The 18,694-nt window shown below is 46.8% G+C and overlaps 1 protein-coding gene across 1 annotated transcript in view; it reads left to right on the forward strand.

The window, feature by feature from the left end:
• Positions 1-3,428: 3,428 nt before the first annotated feature.
• The window catches only part of HTR2C (5-hydroxytryptamine receptor 2C), a 111,862-nt gene continuing 96,596 nt past the window's right edge, over positions 3,429-18,694 (forward strand). Inside the window, exons 1-2 of the mRNA XM_036739776.1 lie at positions 3,429-3,485; positions 14,705-14,766. The gene's annotated coding sequence lies outside the window, so the exon portion shown is untranslated. The remainder of the gene's footprint in view (positions 3,486-14,704; positions 14,767-18,694) is intronic.

An 18,694-nucleotide genomic window follows, 5' to 3' on the forward strand; every position in this document is an offset into this window, starting at 1 on the left:
AAAGGCCATTTGGAACTTGGTAGAATCTCTCTCTTTTCCATGATGCAGAGCTCAATCCTGAACCAAGTAGCGGCAAGTAGTAGGGGCAGGAGGTCCTTGAAGGGTATCACCTCTCTGCTCCCACCCTGCTGTCTCCTGCCTCACATTAGTGGGCAGCCCAGTTTGGGGACCAGCATCCTGTTCCCTAGACCTGGGGGCCTTTCCACAAATAATTTGCAGCTGTGGCTGGAGATGGGCCAAATCAAGGACTATGCCTTCCTACCCTTCCCCTTATCTCAGTCTCCTAGAAGCTTCTGCAATATAGCAAATAGAGTTCAACAACTAATTTTCCTTATTTGTGCAAACAGAGAATTTTTAGCACTGTGATGGGCTGTAGGGATTGGCAACTATACATATTTATGGCTGCAGCTTCAGCAGCCTCATAGTTGACAGATTTGCTATAGTAATGACTGGAAAAGCTTCGGATTGTTTTGACGAAAAGTATACTTAGAATATGTGCCCATTATGCAGAAATGTGAATTGTTGAATAAGTTTCCTTGTCTGCATAAAGCAGAAATAATAGCATCGCTCCCCCTGGGCCGGTGCCCTGGACCCTTAAATGACTCCCCAATGCTAGCTATCACTACTACAGCAGGCCATTGGAGGAAGGGCGGAGCTTTTGTTAGAAGGGGATTGGAGCTGAAGAGGGGTAGAGTTAGTGGGGAGATGATAAATATCGAGGACACCATCTGGGCTCAGGAGCTTTTCAGCAGGTGGTTTGGGGTGGCAGGAGTTACCTTTGGAGACATCTAGCTCACTGTGTGTTGGGAAGGGACAGGGAGGGAGGAGTGCAGCTGGTACTCTAAGAGACATTGATACCAGCATCAAACCCTGGGCTGGGCTGGGCTGGAAAGGCCCTTAGCAGGTACCTGAGTTCCTGGAAGGGGAAAGAACAAAATGGGGAAAACAGAATGGAAAGGCAGGGGAGTAGACTGCAAGCTTCTGTGGCTCCTTCCTCCTGGGAGGAAGCTGGCAAAGCTAAGCCTCCCTCCCAGGATGCTGTCTCTTTTGCTATATCTTATCCAAGGGTAGTTGCTACCCTTTTCCCACCCCACCTTAAATGTTTTAATCCAGTTGAGCTGAAAAAGTAATTCTTTAAGTGGGGGGAGAGGTGGCCTGATACAAAGGGCATCTGGGCCAAGCAAGGTGTTAGCCCAGTAGCAGGCAGTGGGGACCCTTGCGCCCAGGCCTCCTTAGAGAAGAAGGGTAGAAATCTGGGTGAACAGGAGTCCTCTTTCTGGAAAAATGAGGATCTTTGGATCTTCTAGGACAGGAAGAAAAGAAAGTGGCAGCATGCAGCCCTACAGTCTGGCCAGCTGGCCCAACCAGAGGGGATGCTGTTCCCCTTCTCTTCCTCTCTGTCCCCCCCCCACTGCCCTTCCTCTCCTGCAGGATGCTGTAAGCTGATCATCGCCCTTTGGAAAGGACAACTGTGGGTGGGGTTGGGGCTGGAGATGAGCTCCACTCTTAGTTGGGTTTGGGTGGCCCCCCAGGACTGAGGAAGACCCCCGTGAGGTGCTCCATGTCCAGTCGCCCTGGAGCTAACACAGTGTAGTCTTTTCTAACTGCACTGACAAAGAAATACACACGTGCTGGCACCTTCAGGAAGGGGACAGTAGTAGGAGGGGGCATAGCAAGTGGACTTTCAGGACCATTTGTGCATTGGTTTTTATCTGGGTGCCACCTGACATTTCAACGTCAAGGTATTGTGCCCTCACTATGATTTAGTCAAAGTCTGAGATAGGAAAGACATGGTGGAAAAACCCCATGCTGCCTTGTCAGGCTGCTGTGCCTGGGTTTATTGCATTCAACAGATGCGTCAAGACAGCTCCAATATCTCAATGTTTCCTCATTTAAACCCAGCCAAGGAGAGCTGCCCTCCCAGGTTCAGCTGCAGGTGCCATTCCCACGCCCCCTTTCAGATCCGTGGCAATGGCAAGGATACCTGAAATAGGAGAGGAGTCTCGGGTTCCAAAGCTGGTAGGATAGGTTCTAACTATTCTGCCCCCCCCCCCACGCTAAAGACACAGAACCTCCTCTCCCCCTTCTTATTTGTCCCCTGCCCTGTTCCCCTCAGCTAGTGCTGAGTGGGACTCCAACAGTAGAAGGTTCAGAGTCAAGATGCCATCAGCCTTTGCCAGCTGTGCCCAGAGCGACACTTTTCTCCCCTGCCCAAGCCCAACTGGCCAGTGCAGCTAGGCTGGGATTGCCCTGACTTGACATGAGGCTTTGGAGCTAAGTGTCCTCAGAAGAGCAGAATCTTTCGAGTTACAAACAGGCAGCTTTGCTGCTCTGGCAGAGCGCCCCCAGCCGAGGGAGAAAGATGAAAGTCCCTGCCAGAGCCAGGGTAGGAGCCCCGCACAGGCCCGTGAGCCACGTAACGGACTGCTCCCTTCTAAAGCAGAGCAGGGTTGGGATACGAAAGGAGCTAAAAAGGGCTTTTATTCCCAGGAGATACTCTCCCTTGGTGAGGGGGACTTCAGGAAAGACGGAGACCACCACATGCTGCTGTTCTCTCCTCTATCAAGGGGGTAGATGGTTGGAAAGGGTTCTGAAAGGCTACTGAAATGAGTTCTCCCCGTGCCCACATGGGGTAGTACAGGGTGCCTCCTGCTGGTAGATAAGAGTATTGGGGAACCTCGGGGGGCGAAGCTTAGAGGGTTTGGGCCCGCTCCCTCTCTCCGAGCACATAGTTAAGGACATGTGCCTAGAAGGGGCTCAGCCTCTCCTGCCCGGCTGCCTGCCACCCTCCCGTCCCCAGCTTCCCGCCCATGACTCATTCCACTCTGATGCTTCTAGCCCCCGAAATGTTCTGAGCTCACTAGCGGGCAGTGAGGCAGCCTGAAGGGGAAAGCGGGGTTCGGTGGCAAGGGGTGATTGGCTGCATATTGCCCCGCCTCTCCTCCCACATTGAGGCAGGGGCTGCCTGGCTCCCCAGAGCCCCCAGGAAAGTTAGTTTGGCGGAGGGCATAGCTTCCCAGATCAAGTCCTTGCTGGTGCCATGCAGAGAGGAAGTGAGCCCAGCCCTTGGTGACCGGGACCCAGTTTGTCTGTGACTCCCTTACCTTCCGCAGTGCCCCCCTCCCCAATGTAGTGCACGGTGGTGGGCAATTCATCACAGGAGCGCAGCGAGGCACCTCCCTGGGTCCCCTCCTCTCCTTCCCCAGGCAGCCTGTCATCCGCCCGAAGAGTGCTTTTTCACTGCTCCTTTTATCCCCCTTCCTCCTCCTATCCCCAATCTGAGCCCAGCGTTCTCTCGGCCTGGCAGCCTCTGCGTTTATGCGGGAGGTGAGGTGAGCGCATAGGCAGTGTGCGCTCCTGCCTGGACTCCCGCCCAGCCTTCTCCACTGTCCGTCCAAGCTCCGCTCCGCAGGCGCAGGCAGCTCCGGGGGGACCCCATGCGTGCTCCCGCCGCTGCCTAGGACGCCCTCCTGCCGGAGCCCGCGGTAAGTTTGACACCCCCCTTACCCCCACCCACAGCACACACAGATGCCCCGCACACACCACGCACCAGCCCAAGCACGTGCTGTCCACCGGACTGCCCTCCCATCCTCCTGGGCTGGGCCGGGTTTGGTTTGGCTAGGCTTGGCTTGACCCCCTCTGGCCAGAGTGCCCTGATGGCAGCAGGGTTTTGCCTCTTAAAGCTGCCCCTGCAGACAGACTGTCTGTCCCCACCTATTTAGGCTCCCAGGCTAGAGTTATCCGTGTGTGCGCACTTGCCATGCGTACCTTCCTGCCCCAGGCCAGCCCTGCGCACTTGGTCCAGGACTGAGGGGCGCCGGGTCAACGCCAGGCCCAGTGCGCCCCAATGGCAGCTCCTAACTTCATCCTTTCCTAAAGGTCCAGCCTAGTAGCCTGGCATTGAGGCCATCTGCCACCCGTTGGTCTGAGAAGGTTCTTGTGCTTCTAATTCCAGGTCCCTTCATCCCTGCCCCACCCCATTCCCCTTTCTCTATTTATTTGTATATTTATTTCACTTGAAGCGCATCCTTGCGCTCAGAGTGGTACCTGAGAATGGCTGACTAGGAGCCCAGGCTGGCAAGTTCAATGGGTTGCAGAAAGCCTTGGAGGGTGTGCTTGCCTGTGGCCCTTGTGCCTGGCTTGGGTAACGTTGAGAATGGCCCTAGGAGCGCGGGAAGGGGGGAGCTCAGACCAGGAGCTGCTTTGGGGGAGGGGCAGCCTCAGCTGGTGCCAGCTCTCCTGCTAGCCCGCTTTTACAGGCTGTTCTGTGCTGTCCGCATTCTGAGCCAAAGCTGGAGGAGTCATTCATTAACATTTATGGGAGCCAGCCCCATCAAAGCCAGTGTTGGGATGCGGAGCTGAGAAGTGCGTAGGACTCTGTCCTCGCCCTGTGGCACTGAGGCAGGTGGGGGGTGGCGGGCTGGAGGCAGGTGCCTTAAATGCAGGGTGTGCTGATGAGGAAGGGTCCCTGCCTCCTTAATAGGAACTCAGCTGCCCTAGGGCTGGGCTCGTGGGGGGTGGGGGTAGAATGATACATATAACCATTACTAGTACCGATTGGACACTGACAGACAGACCTTAGCCAAGGTGAAGAGGAGTTTAGTCCTTGGGGTTGAGATACTGGGTCAAGGTCTGACAGCGGCCCCCCATACCCGACATTAGTAGGAATGGGCTGCCCCTGTAGCAGGTGACATGTCTTCAGAACCAGGGGAGGCACCTATTCCGGCAGTCCGTAGAACAGTCTATCCAGCTTGAGTTTTGCTTTTCTTTGGGAGTGTTTAAAATAAAATTTAAATTTAAAAAAAACTTCCGTGATAACCTGATGTGGAAATCATGATTTTTTTCCCCTTTCTTCTTAAGAATCCTTCTTGGGGTTGGTAGAACAGAGTGAATTGTAGGGCTCCCTCCCATGCATAGCTCCCTCCCCCTTCTCACTCCCCCATTTTGAGGAGAAGTGTGAGGGCTTTGTTTTCCTTCTTGCAATTTCTCCAGTGAACAGGAGCAGTCCTGAACCTCTAAGGGCTATCTAAGACTAGTTGGGGCAGTCCTAAGGTAGGAATTTTTTAACATTGTATTTGCCTCATTCTGGTGACTGTTCCCCATCTGGATCAGTCGTTCAGGGGGTTAGGGGTGTTTAAAAACTGTTCCTGCTGCTGCTGCTGCTATGGGGGAGGGGGGAATCCCACCTTCTTCTGTTTGCACAAACAGTAGGAATCTATCTGAGATCAACATGGAGAGACATTGTCCGGTTGCATTTCTCTTTGGGAATCTTTGGAAATGGTTATGTTTGGAAATCTGCTTTCCATTGCTCGCTGTCTTTTGAAGCTAAGAGGACAGGTAAAGCACATTTAGTCTTTGAGAATGAAAAGTCTCTCAAAAATTCAGCTGCCTCAGAGACACTATTTACTGTTGGGGGGCAGGAATGCATGACCCATTCACCTGTGGCAGGTTAGGAGGCTAAGAACTCTTTGCTGAGAAACTGAAAAAGGAATATTCTTAGCTTTATTTACTTGGTTCTCTCCTCGGAAAGTCTGTTGATTAATCACCATGGACAGTTCAGCATTTAGCTGGAAAACAGCTGAGGATATTAGTTGTAGCAGTCAGAACTGCTGGTCAGATCTATTTTGCTCCACTATTTTTGTATCTGTTTCTAGAATTCAAAATATGTAGTAGGTACCTATTATGTACAAAGACACTGCTAGTTGCTGAGGATACTCCAGTGTTGATATTTACACTCCAGATCCCTACCTGCTTGTCCTGTGTATCTTTTGTCTGTGACCTCTCATAGATTTACTGCAAGGGATCCACCCAACCTTCTGGGCAGCTTCACTATTTATGGTGATGTCCCTTGGAGCACCCTACCCTCTTCAACCTACTTGGCTTCCATCTCTCTTCAGCTGCTCTTAGGGGTAGTCACATCTTTGGCCTTACCATCACTCCAAATGGTCCCACTTCCATGACCCTGCCCTCTGGAATTCCCTCATCTGACCATAGTCTCCTGTCTGGTCCTGTTTCTTCCTTCCTTCACAGTTTTGTTCCCATAATTAACTTTTTCAGCTGGGCACTGCTTTCCACACTTGCTACACTCCCTTCCCTTGTCCATTCATTTTTCATACACTGTCCTGTTCTACTAATCCTCAACCATGGCTTGTCCCTCAACCAATAGTAACTTTATATAGTAACACAAGAAAAGTAGGGAGGTAGGAAGATAACCTGTATGGCCCTTGATGAGTTGAAGTCACTCAGGCCAGATAACCTTTATCCAAGGGGAGTGAAATACCATGTAGATGTGATTGTTCTGTCAGACATATCTGCCTTTACCTCCACCAGGAAAGGTGTGGCAGGGCTTAAGATGGGCAGTAAGCCCCCAGTCATCGAAAGAGAGCAGACAGCAGAGTCTGCAAACTTTTAGGGCAGGGATCTTGACTTTGATTCCTGGCAAGATTCTATAATACATAATTAAAGGGCCTGTTAGTGAACATCTAAAAAAGGAAAGAGTTGACATGAGCTTATCAAAACAGGCCATCCCAGACTCCCCTTAGTTTCTTTTCTGTCAGTTTTCCTAGGCTTAGATCAGCCTTCTCCAGGCTCCCAGGGTTATTGTAAGGATCAGATGAAATATGTAACATATCAAAGCATTGTGCTAACCATAGAGCACTACGTAAGTGCTGGCTGCTATTATTATCTGTGGGCCAGAGAAGGCTGGAGACATGCTTTGCCTAGATTTTCACAAATGATTGGGAAAAGGCCTCTTATGTTGCTCTATGGGAGGAAATAGAGAGATGTAAGCTAGATGAAAGGACAGTTTGGTGATTTGTAGCGGTTCAAATGACCAGACCCCAAAGTACTTTAAGGATGACCTGGTACCAAGATCTCTAGCGGCAGTCCCATGAAGCTGTTTTCTCTTTGTTGGGAACATTATATAGGGCAGTTCTTGGTCAGAAACAGGTTGAAGTTGGATGTCTTCTGAGGCCCCTTCACCTCTGAGATTCTCAAAGTCATTCTTTCCTCCTTCCCCTTCAGTGGCCAAGTCCTATTGATTTTACCTCCCCAGTATCTCTCATCTGTCTCCTCTCCACTCCCACAGCCCACGCGCCGCCTCCCCCCCCCCCCCCCCCCCCCCGACACCCCTGTCAGACCCTCAGCACTTCTTGCCTGATCTCTTGAACTGGCCTCCTGATTGGGCTCCCTTTTCAATCCATCCTCCAAACAGACACCAGAATAGTCTTCTTAAAGTGGAGGCTTGTCTCAGGTCCCACATCTCCCAGACCTTCAGTGTCTTCCTGCCTTGAGGCACTAGGGTAAGATCCAAATTCCTCAGCCTGCTACAGTCTTGCTCCAATGTCCGTTAGCATGACCCTCCACATGCAGACTCTGTTGCAGGTAGCCCAGAGTCAGTTCCCTGAATCAAACATTGCTTTTGTCACTTGTCCACAGACTCTCCTCCTCCTTCTTCTTCTCTGTCCCTCGGAGTCCATTTCTTCTTTCAAGACTCAGCTCTCCTGCCCCCTTCTCTTCTGAGCCTTCTCTCATTCTCACGGCTGGGTCCCTGTTTTCTCCACCCTCAGCCAACCTTACATTCTCATTTGTTTGCATGCCATATACTCCAACATACACCATGTGATGTACTCTCCTGATTCCCTAGCATGTAGTAGGCCTCCAGCTGAACACCTGTTTGTGGGATTTGAAAGAAGTGGCATGCTGAAAGCAAAACTCCCCCTTCTCCCCTCTTTTGCCAAGTGTGGCTCTCCTTGCCCAGGACTCAGCACCCTCTGCTAGTTGGAAGAGGTGTGGGATTGAAGACCAGATATTTGATTTGAGCCAGGTGTTTAGATCTCATCCTCTTTCATCCTCCTTGGGCACATTGGACTTGGTGTCCTCTAGGAGTGCCATTCAGCCTTATCCCATGCCAAGACATGCCAGCCAAGGCTGCTTGACTCATGCTCCCCACTGTCAAGAGATGGAGGTACAATTTGGACTTTGAATGTGACAATCGCTGCAAAAGCAGAGTGAGTTTGGCAATGAAATATATTTGGTCCCTCTTATCTCCAAGCCCTGCTGTCACTGCTTCTATTTTTTCCAGGGCTGCTGTTTCAGGATGTGGAGCTCTAATCAAAGTGCCAGTCTCAGGCTGAGAACTGTGGAAGGGTGGCCTTGCAGCCTTTGGGTGGCATGCTCTTGTTAGGACATTGCTGAGGTTAATACCTGCATCTCTGGATACTTACTAGCAGAGAGAGTGGGCAGTAGATGAGGCGGAGGAGGGAGGGTGAGGCAGAGTGGGCTGTTAGTTGCCTTTTAGGATGTGGCAGACTTGGAGGATTGGACCAGGCTGCTGGCAGAGCCTGGCCAGGAAGGAGAGTGGGTGGGGAAATGGGGGCCTTCAGAAGGCAATTAATTAGTTTAGGTGGGAAGATGAGTGTTCAGGGATGAGCCTGTGTGCTTGTGGGGGTTGTGTGGAATCAATACTTTAAAAAAATGTTGAGAAGGGGCGAACCACATCTCTGTGGTTCCATGAGTGATTTTAAATATTAGTTTAAGCAGCTTCAATTAGTACCATTCTCAAACTTCTTGATCAGAAATCAATCTTGATATTCTTCCTTAAGTTTGAACTGGACTCCACTGGGATCTGATGTGAGTTATATTCTTCTAGGAGATCCAAACTTTGGATCCAGTTAGCATCGAAAGCCTTTCCTAAGGCTTTGTCCTCAATCTTCAGGCTTCTGGATGCCAATGAGGACTTCATCTTAACACTCGTTCTGAAGATTCTTTTCTAGCCTCTTAGACTTTTTTTCTGAAATTAAGAACTTAGGGTTAAAAATGTTGCGATCAGACAGAGAGTAGGCAGAGAAGGCAAGAAATAATGTAGAGACAGAATGACAAGTGAAGAAATGTTGTCACTGGAGCAAATTGGTTTCCTCTTTGTTACTAAGCTTTATATTTTACTTTAAGAAAATATCATTTGCAGGGGCTCTGCCGAATTCTTTAATTAGAGACTTGATACAGCCCTAAGGAATATTGAGTCTCTCGACTCGGATAGAGCAACAAGACGAAGTCAATTCATTTATTTCTGTAACACAATACTAAAGACATCTCTGTAAACTGAGACACTTTGGGGCTTTCTTTACACAAGTGTCAAACAAACATAGGTGGAGTCACCATGAAAGCCTCCTCCCTGCTTCAGTACTGCCAGCATTCTCCAGCCTTGAGAATGTCACTCACCGCTGAGGCCCTTCCCATTTGGAGGCCAACGCAGGAGTCAGAGGCATGGAGTGGAACCTCAGCTCTGACGCTTACCTGTCTCAGTGTCCCTGGGTCACTTGCCTTGCCTCTCTTTGTCTCCACTTTGGACCCTGACCCCAAAGTGCCCTTTAAGCCCTAGCTACCATCTGGGGTCCACTAGCTAAGGCCAGCTCCTCTTCTCCTCCTGGCCACTTACTATGCAATGGGAAGATCTTCACTTCACTTATTCTGGCCTCGCTTTCCTCCTCATCTGTGAAACTCAGGGTTTGGAAGACCCAGAGGGAGACTTATTGTCAGATGTTGGACCTAAATGCCAAAGACCTGGGTTCAGGTTCAGCATCTGGAATGTAGTAGTTATATGACCCTAGAAAAACCACTTAGCCCCATACACTTCAGGTAGCTCTAGCAAACTCAGGATAGGTCAATGATCAGATTTGCCATTCTAAGAGTTCCTTCCAATGAGGAAATGATAGATGCAGGCTCTATCTAGGTATAGGAGAAGACAACACCTTAAAGCATTACAGTGCTTGGTATGACACAAAAGCCTAGACTTTGCAAGAGAAATAGAAGAGACAGCTAGGATCGGGCAACTCCAGCTTGGCTTCTGTTAACCAAAATAGGAAAGAGAGTGAGAGGGGGAAGTGTTTGGATTTGTTTTTGTGAGGGGGCCTAAGGGAAGAAGGGATAAGATGAATTCAGTTTTAGAACTTGATCATCCTAGAGTTGGAAGGGACCTTTGAGGTCATCTAGCATAACCGAGTGCTCTTCCCCATCCACTAGAAATAGCAATCCAGCTTCAGCTTGAATATCTCCAGTGATGGAGAGCTCACTACCTAAGGAGGCAGCCAATTCCATTTGGGGGCAGCTCAAATTATTAGGAAGCTGCACATGGTTATCCAATCTGTTTTGTTTAATTTTTACTCATCGATCTGTTTCTGCCTTCTGGAGCCATACTGAATGCCTCATGTGAAAGTGGGCTATCCAAGGAAAGAGTTCCAGAAGGCAGATGGAGATAGGGGCCAGAGCTCAGAAAAGAAATTAAGGCCAGAAATATATGGGAATCTTTTACACAGAGATGATAGTAGAACCTATTGGAATATGCAATGTGTCTAAAGACAATGCACACTATTTGAGTGAATAGAAAGTGGAGTTGGAAGACAGCCTGATGTCAGGGGAGGAGGCCTCAGATACTAGGCTCTTGGTCCTAGCTCTACCGCTAACTACCTGTATGGTCTTGGGCTGGTTATCAAGACTCAGACTGCCTAGCATCTGTAAGCTGAGATCCTAATATGATCATCAGTTTTACAGTTGTCCAAACCTACTCTAGGAATCCCAGTTAGAGAAGCTGGGTTTGGAATCCCAGGTAACGATGACTATGAATCTTAAACTATGGCATGTTTATTAAGCAAACAAGGGGCCATCTGCCACTGGGTGTAAGAAAATACCTCTGGGTCCAAGAAATTTCCATGGCCATAACTTGAAAAGCATCCTATTGGATTGGTGGGAGGAGGAAGATATATAATAGGGGAGAGAAATAGCTTTCTTTTTCAGCATAGAGTAGTTAAGTGAATTCCAGGGATGTGGGCCATCAATAACAAATTACTCATAACCTTTTCTAGGTGACTTCTATTTAAACTTTTGTGCAGTGATAGCCTCTGAAGAGTATTGTTAAAGACTGGCTAGAGAGATGTGATCCAACTTCATTTGAGAAACTGTTAAATTATAAATGATAGCTCTTCGATTAGATCCTAAAAAGAGCTCCCCAGAGCACAAAAAGACACAGCAGCAGAGCCTCATCAGCCAGTTTGGGCTGGAAAGCATTGTGGGACAGCTGGCAGTGGGCATTTGCTGGTCTCCCTGAAAGGTGAAACGCCACAGATTCATTACCATCTTTGGGCTTCAAAGATGTTTGTGCTCAAAGTTTTTAGTAGATGCCCAGAAATTGAAAATGAAGGGCAGGGGGGAGATCAGGAAAGGTGAGAGAGGTAATAATGCTGTTTATTATTTAGCTATTGGAAATGGCCTTAAACATCCAGCCAACGTTGGAACTATGCAGGAGTACAAATCAATCTAGCATGGTCTACTGGTGGCCTTTTGACCACAAATCACTCGTTGGCCAATAAATCAATTTTGATTTATTTTTCTTCTTACTGAGATAAAAATAATATATGTTCTCATTATCATCTTTTTCAAATCCATCAGTCACATCTTGGTCTATGATCCAGGCCCACTCCTGAGCCATGTGACTAATCCCACTGAATTCTGCCAATATCAATTGTTAATAAATCTGTGCTAGCCACTGGGATATACTGGGCTAGGGATGGTTCCAAGAATCCCCAAAGGTTTCCACTAAACTGAGATCAGAAAATAATTGGAAACGGAGATAGTAGTCAGCCAGGTGATTAGCATTCATCAAGGAAGTAGAGCTACAGGCCCATTGGAGATGTCGGGTATTTGACAACTAGGAAGGAGCCAGTTCAGCTGAGCTTGCTAGCCCCAAATGGGTACAAGATGGCCAAGGCTCCAGGGCAGGGGCAGTTATCTCTTCTCTTAGATATCCAAAGTTCAGTAACATCATTTTTTACATAAGTCACCAATGAGCTCTTGACTTAGAGCCCACAATTCCTAAAGTTGTAGCCAAAGTCATTGGTCCCCAAAAGCACAGGAGCTGCCCTATTAGGTGGCCAGACCAAGCCATTGATTGGAATAGCTTGGATTTCTGGCTCTTTTTTATGAGGGGTGGGGTGAGAGGGAGGGAGGAGAGAGCCAACTTCCCAGGCTAAGTACTTTAGAATGTTTAAGTACCCACATTAACAGCTTGTGAGCCTCAAGACATTAAGTACTGAACGTGGGAATCCCTAAGTGATAGAACAAAAGTATGATGATTAAATCGGTAATGTACTTGCAGAGTTTCCCCAGTGAAACACTATAATGATGATCATCTCTGGAGCTGACATTTGCATCACGCTCAATGGCTGAGGTAACTCATTTGATTCTCACAACAACCTTGTAAGGTCGAAAACCAAAGCCTAGATAGGCTTAGATTGGGAGGGACCCCAGAGATCACCGAGTCCAACCCCCTTATTTTACATGATTGGAAATTGAAGCTCAGAAAAGGGTAGTGACACCTAAGATCACACAACCAGTGGTCAGGATTTTAACTTGGGCCTTTTGCAAAGATCTGGATGCAGGTCTTGCCCTGATAAAGCACAACTGCCATAGATCTGGGGAAAACCTCTGAGATTGTCTAATCTACTCCCTCATTTTACAGATGGGGAAACTGAGGGGCAGGGCAGGGTAATCAAGATCTGAGACAAAGCATAGGTTTCATACTAAGCATCGAAGTGAAGCTCTACAGTTTGACACAATTCCTAAAGCCCAAACTTCAAGCTATAAACAGTTTGCCTCCCCACCAAAACCAATCAACTTGTCTATAAAATTGCAGGCATGTAAATGAGAGATCCCCTCAAAAAATGGGACAGATAACAACCAAAGAATCTGACAGCACATTCAATTAGATAACACCCCCCCACCCCAGAATGTCTTTTGCCACTTTATGGCTCTCAATGAAGCACTCAGCTAACATTAATATAGAACATTAAAGTTTACAATCCTCCCCCCTTCTCCTCCTTCTCTCCTTCACCTTCTCTCCCTCTCTCTCTCTCTCTCTCTCTCTCTCACACACACACATCCTCACCTCTCTCTTCTCTCTCTCTTTCCTTATCTCTCTCTCCCTCACCCCTCTCTCTCCTCTCTCTCTTCCTCTCTCTTCCCTCTCTCCCCTCTCTCTCCCTCCCTCCCCCCTCTCCTTGCCTCCCTTTCTCTTCTCCTCCCTCTCTCTCTCTTCCATCCCTCCCTCCCTCCTTCCAGAAAGGTTAATAAGTGTCCCTGGAGAGCCAAAGCCTGATTCCTAACTAGTAGTGGCATGTGGCTTGGTAGGTCTGGGTTATAGATCCCTATAGCTATGGATTTTCTATATACTGGCACTGCATTCAGGAGAAGAAATAGCCTTTCAAAATAAGCAATCAGAGAAAAACAAAAGGGTGATATGAAACAAAATGACATGAGAAAATAGAAGAAATGAAGAATAGTGAGGCAGACCCAGCAAGGTCAAGTGTACTAACTAAAGTTCCTATGACTAACATTCGCCAGGTAAGAAAAACCAATCATGACTTTAAAAAATATCTAGTTATGTTCCCGGAAATTTCTTTCGGGATCAATCTCCTCTGAAAATCATATGAACAGTTCCACTTTAATCTAGTTTCCCATTCTTCAAGGTTCTCACAGATAAGCTAGAGTAGCAATATTTCTAGACCATCTGTTTTTCTATGGGAAAGTATATCGAAGGAGATCATTCTTGACCAAGTATATCCAAGCAAACCGAAGTGTAGGACGAGATTCAGTTTGGGATTGAGTCTGTATGTGCCTAGAAACTGAGGCTTCTAGCTGTGTATTGAGGAGTGAAGAGTGAATCCAGTCCTAGCCCATTGTAAACATGCCTTTTGGTAATGTTACCATCTCTAAACACAGTCATAAAGGTCTTTTTTGTTGTTGCTGCTGTGGGGAAGGGAGCAGACATGTGGTTTTTAAACATAATGCAACTCCTGAATCACTTAATAGATAAATCCTAGGGATTTGCCTGTGCCACTGAGAGGTTAAACCCAGGTCACATAGTAGGTATCTGTGTTTTACACACAGTAGGCACTTAGTACTTACTGAGTGATATCCAGAACAAAAGTAGAACCTTGGTCTTTCGTTCTGTGTTGTCTCTACTATTTCCTATGTATCTGCCACGTTCCTAATGTTCTAAGAGGAATGTAAATGATGAGAGGAGTGCTATGTGTTTCCAAAAAATAAATAAAGTCTTTGCATCTAACGCTGTCTCTCTTGTTTTTTCCTCTGAATCTTGCCAAGGCTGTGATACTTAGAATATATTAAGTAGCAATGTCATTATACAGTTCCCATCATCCTGCCGTAGGAATGTGGAAAACTGTTATTTTCTTGTTCAAAGGATGTTGGGTCCTTAAAATAACAAGTAGCTTCCAAATGGTCCAGGCTGTACCAGTCATTTTCACATATGAATACAATCATAGCCGAAATGCGACTATTGGTTTAGCTCCTTGGCAGCATTGTGCTAAGACAGAGTAACCACTCCTGCCCGAACCCTCTTTCCTATTAAGTCAGCTCTTGAATAAGTGAATTTCTTGGAAAGGTGGACCTTCATTTCTAAGACCTGCGTGCTATTTCATTTCTACCCTAATTCTAGGACAGAAATTGCCCTGGACCACCTATAATAACTCTATAATAACTGCTCTTCATTTGGATTCAGTGTATTTGGAAAGTACGAAGATTGCTTTGTCTTCATGGGGCTCCATTCATCATCTTTCTTAAGTTTAGTAGAATTAGTGCCTTTGGATGTACCTTCATGTGTCATTAACCTTGGTTTTCTAATCTTCCTTTTCAGGGGAAAGCTGATATCTTCAGTGACTAAAAGACTGATTTCTTTACCCTGTCCACTTCCACAAAGTAAGTACATGCATGCCTGCATGCAAGAGAGAAACTCAAGTGAGGGCTTGAAGTTCTTGGGTCGTGTTCATCATCTTAAATACCTAAGAGGAAATTGCCTTTATTTTGTTCACTTTGCTCTATCTCATAATGAGTAGAAGTATGTCTTTAAGGATTCCTCTATTACTAAAGGAGAGAATCATGTAAGTATCTTCCATTTAAACAGAGGACACAGACCTAAGCCTTGAATGTTGCATGATCTAATGAAATGATTTTGTTGATTTGGGATGTCATGAGTTGAAGCCAAAGGGTAGCATAGCGTAATGGGTAGAGGGATGGCCTTGGGGTCAGGAAGACCTGGTTCAAATCCTGCTTCTGTCTTGTACTAACTGCCCTGGGGATGAGTCACTTAACCTCTCAGTATCTTGTGCCACCTTCTAAAATTATAAGTTGCAGAAAAGTTCCTGAGCTGCATTGAGGTAGGGGGTCTCCACACCAGAAGTTCTGTACATCAGTAAATTCACACATCTGACACCCCACCCCTTGAAAAAAATCAATGTTGCTGGATTACAATCAATGGGACTTAATCTGGCTCCCTCAAAACAAAGTGCCATTGTAGATCCCAACCCATGGGACTTAGTGATGTCCCCTGGGTTTTTTAACAAGGCAAAGCCAGCTAGTAGGTAATCCAACCAAATGAACTCTGAGAGCAGTATTGAAGACAAGCTCTTGTGTGCTTTGAAGTTAGCTCCACAGATCCAGAGCTGGAACAGAGTGGGTAGGAAGTGAACAGTCTTTACTGGGAGCTTCTGTTCTATCAAAGGCTCACTTGGCCTCCCTTCCCCCTTCCTGCACCATTGATATATAGCATGGTCTGTGTAATCCTTAGGGATACCTACTGTGTATCACCTCTAACAGTAACTGAGCCCCCCAGGGTTGGGGAGGAGGGAGATTTGTCAAAGTTCCAGATGGGTGAGAAAAAGGTTTAGAAATCCCAGTCCATGACAACAGATGACATTTGATTTTTAGGGAAATCCAAATTTGCCCCCCTAGAAACTTGGTTAATTTTTAACTTTGAAATTTAGTTACACAGAGGCCCAATCTATTTTTTTGGGATGAAGAAATTGAAACCCACAGAGGTGAATGGTTGCCCCCAAGGGCACATGTTTGGAATTAGCACCTATGTTTGTCCCCTCTTGACCAATAGGATGAGATGTGTTTGATGTAGAGACTTTTAAGTACCTGGCTTTGATACAGTACCCCAAGTCCCCATTTTCCTTTGGGTAAATGAAGCTTATAGGTATCCACAGGCCATGTCAATTTACCCAAAGCAAAATACATCTAGTAAGATTGTGAGAAACAGTTACCAGACCAGTAGCAGAATAGCAGAACCCCAAATGTACAAGTAAAGCTATTCTGTGTTATATCCGGAAGGCATGTCTGCAGTGAAGGAGTGCCCATGGGCCCCTGCACAGAGCTAGGTGCCCAGTGAATTTGGGGAAGTGACTTGAGTGGCTAAAGGATTGCAGCTGTTTCCAGGGTGCCCTTGCTAGGCAGCTGATACACTCATGTGGTTTCTACTTTTTTAATGGCTTGCCAGTTGCGCACAACATGATCTCACATTTTGAGGCCAGTCAGGGCTCAATTTGAATCCCCATCCTTGGTCTCCTATTGTGTGAATGCTTGCTCATCCGTGTGTATTGCTGGCTTCTAGACAGAAGCCTTGGATGATGCTAAATGTGGCCACTCTTGTCCAGACTCTGAGCAGACAGAGAAGTCAGTACACCCTCTCCCCAACAGAGCATTCTGTGATGAGAATCACTGCCTCTAAAATGTCCAACCTGAAGGGAACTTTTCTCATCCATCCCCACCTTATAGGAGAGAAAACAGTATCAGACTTGCCAAGCTCATACAGGTGATAAATGGCAGAACCAGGATTTGAACCCAAGACTTCCTAGTCCATATCCATGGCCCTTCCCACTGCGCCCTGATGACCCCCTTTTAGGACATTTTAGCCTTGACAAAAATGCAAAGGAAATGATTTGGTTATTTAAAGGCTTAAAGGTAAAGTCTTATACTCTCTAAGACTAAGTCATGGGTGATAGGCATCCGTAGAGACCATTCTCCACACTGGAAGTTCCCTACTTGGATGAAGTCGAAGGTCCAGACCACGCAGAAGAGAAGGTAAGCTGAGATTTAAGCTGATATTTGAAGGGCTAAGTCTAGATTCATTCCACCGCAACCCTGGGCAAAAGTTCTATTTGTGGTGTTTGATGTTACTTAACACACCCACTGTCTAAGTAAGAGATACATTTCCCCCAAAATGGGGAGGGACTTTTAAATTATAGGTATTCAATATATACACATCTTCTTCAAGATAACATTTCGGGGGCACTGTCGCAGCTGCAACACGTAAAGGAAGGCCTAGTGGAGGAGAGTTTGTTTGAAGGGTTTGTCTCATTAAGAACAATGGTATTTTTAGGAAATAGAGGCTGTGCCTGTTGTCATGTGTTGATGAATGTCGAAACTTCAGTACCAGTGCAGAAAGTGGAGAAAAGAAAACGTAAAGAAAATCTTGAGAAGTCTGGGCAAGCCAATCTGGGCATGGTGAATGGCATTCCACCAATGGTTTGTTTAGTTCTTTCACTCTGATCTCAACAATACAAACAGTTGACTTGTTGTAAGAGGTGCCCTTGTAGTAGGAAATGCACCTGCCTGGGCCAAGTCATCTCACCTTGTTTTCTGCTTCAGTTTCTCCATTTGTAAAATTGGACTAAGTGGACCAACTCCCCAAGGTCCCTTCCAACTTTGGAATTCTGCCTTAGTTCTCCCATTCAGCTCAGCAGACAGGTATTAAGTGCCCACCATGGCAAAGTGGTGCCTTCTCTACCTCTTCTTTGGCCCTGAACTTAGTGATTCTAGTCTCCTAGCTTTGTTTCATTTACTTCATTCCGATTATAAGCATTGTTTTCCTGGTTCTGCTCCTATCACTAGGAAGCAGTGCAGAGAAGTCGCCCCAGACTTCTCTGTCTTCATCATATTCAGTACTTCTTAGAGCACAGTCCTATTCTCTTGCCCCTCAGTAGCATAGTTTATCTCCTGTTCACCCATCAGTGAAGCAAATGCCTTTTCATGTGTAGAGTTTCAGGATGACTTTTAAGAGTTGCCCTGGGATCCTCAATCTCTGCAGGCTGAACTCCACTAATCTCCCTATTAGAAAGCAGCCACTTCCAATTAGACTCCATAAGGAGGGAGATTGCTGAGGAAGACAGAGAGCCAAGTTTTAGTGACATTCCAAGAGAAGCACCAGGGCTCGACCAACAATCCAATGCTTCATCAGGAAGGGACAAATAGGAGATTCTGAGACACTCTACAAGCTGCAATTAAGCCCTCAGCTGCAAAGGTCTTAATTGATAGAAACTTCTCCTTTGTTACTGTGCCAGGTTAGAAGACTCTTCCAAAGTGAAACTGAAAACTCCAGAGACCTTTGCCCTGGTGTTGAAGTTACCCTGATAAAATCAAACCGAATTTCTCATTTTTCCCAACTGTCCTTGAGAGCAGCTTCAGTTGGGAAGCAGTATTTGGATTTATTGGCCTGTTTTGAGGAGGAGCATGAATGCTGCAGGCCCTTCTTTAGACAGATGATGGCAAAAGCAAGTTTCCCAGCATTCTGAGGGTGACCTTGTGACTCCTCAGGTGACAGCTCTTTTCCTAAAGGCCCACTTTCTTTACCTCCATAATGTGAACCAGGGGGAAAACCATTATTGGATTGCTGGAAATGTACTTTAGAGGCAAGTTTTCAGGCACACATCTGCTGTGGAAAGTGAGGCCCCAGGGAGCGCTGCTGCTGAGCCAGCAGGACTCAGAAGGCCCATGAGACAAATGGAATGGCAAGGTGTGCAGCTGCTTCACATCATTTTCAGCAGTCAGTCATTCCCATATTTGCCCT

The sequence above is a fragment of the Trichosurus vulpecula genome, chromosome X, assembly GCF_011100635.1.
Source record: "Trichosurus vulpecula isolate mTriVul1 chromosome X, mTriVul1.pri, whole genome shotgun sequence".
Lineage (NCBI taxonomy): Eukaryota > Metazoa > Chordata > Mammalia > Diprotodontia > Phalangeridae > Trichosurus > Trichosurus vulpecula.